Genomic DNA, 639 nt, shown 5'->3' on the forward strand with positions numbered 1-639 from the left:
TTCCATGCAATTCAGCTAGCTGAATTAGGGGTTTAAAAGTAATTTCATATTAAAAATTACTCGAATTAATTATTTACACATAGTATATCTTATTCAATAATTCAGCTGGCTAGTTTCCATTTTAAAATCAAATATAAGAACAGATATCAATATTTATGACTCGAATTACTTAATTACAAACTTTAAATCTTATTCAGCCAGCTCAATAGCTTTTTCATTGAATATTTATTAGATTTCTTGCAATTCAGCTAGCTGAATAAGACCTTTATAAGTAATTTCATATTAAAAAGAACATTATGTTGTTTATTTACTTCCTTTAAATCTTATTCAGCTAGCTGAATAGTGCAAAACCAATTAAAAAAATAATTCAGCTAGCTTAATTGTTAAAATTAAAATGAAAAACTTTGAATCTTCTAAAATATCAATTGATGAAAATACACAGCTAACTAAATATAGAAATTAAGCTTTGCTGAATAGAGCAAGTTATTCATATTATGGAATTTTTGTTTATTTGCTAGAATTGCCATGACAACACAGGCATTATTCGTTTGTTCCGAAATTTATTTATCAATCCTTAACATATTCAGCGGAATGTGGAACGGCAACTTAGCAACTCCAAAATAAACAAAACCTTGGCAA

This window comes from Musca autumnalis, unplaced genomic scaffold (genome assembly GCF_047663935.1).
Source record: "Musca autumnalis isolate F117 unplaced genomic scaffold, ASM4766393v1 scaffold_5, whole genome shotgun sequence".
Lineage (NCBI taxonomy): Eukaryota > Metazoa > Arthropoda > Insecta > Diptera > Muscidae > Musca > Musca autumnalis.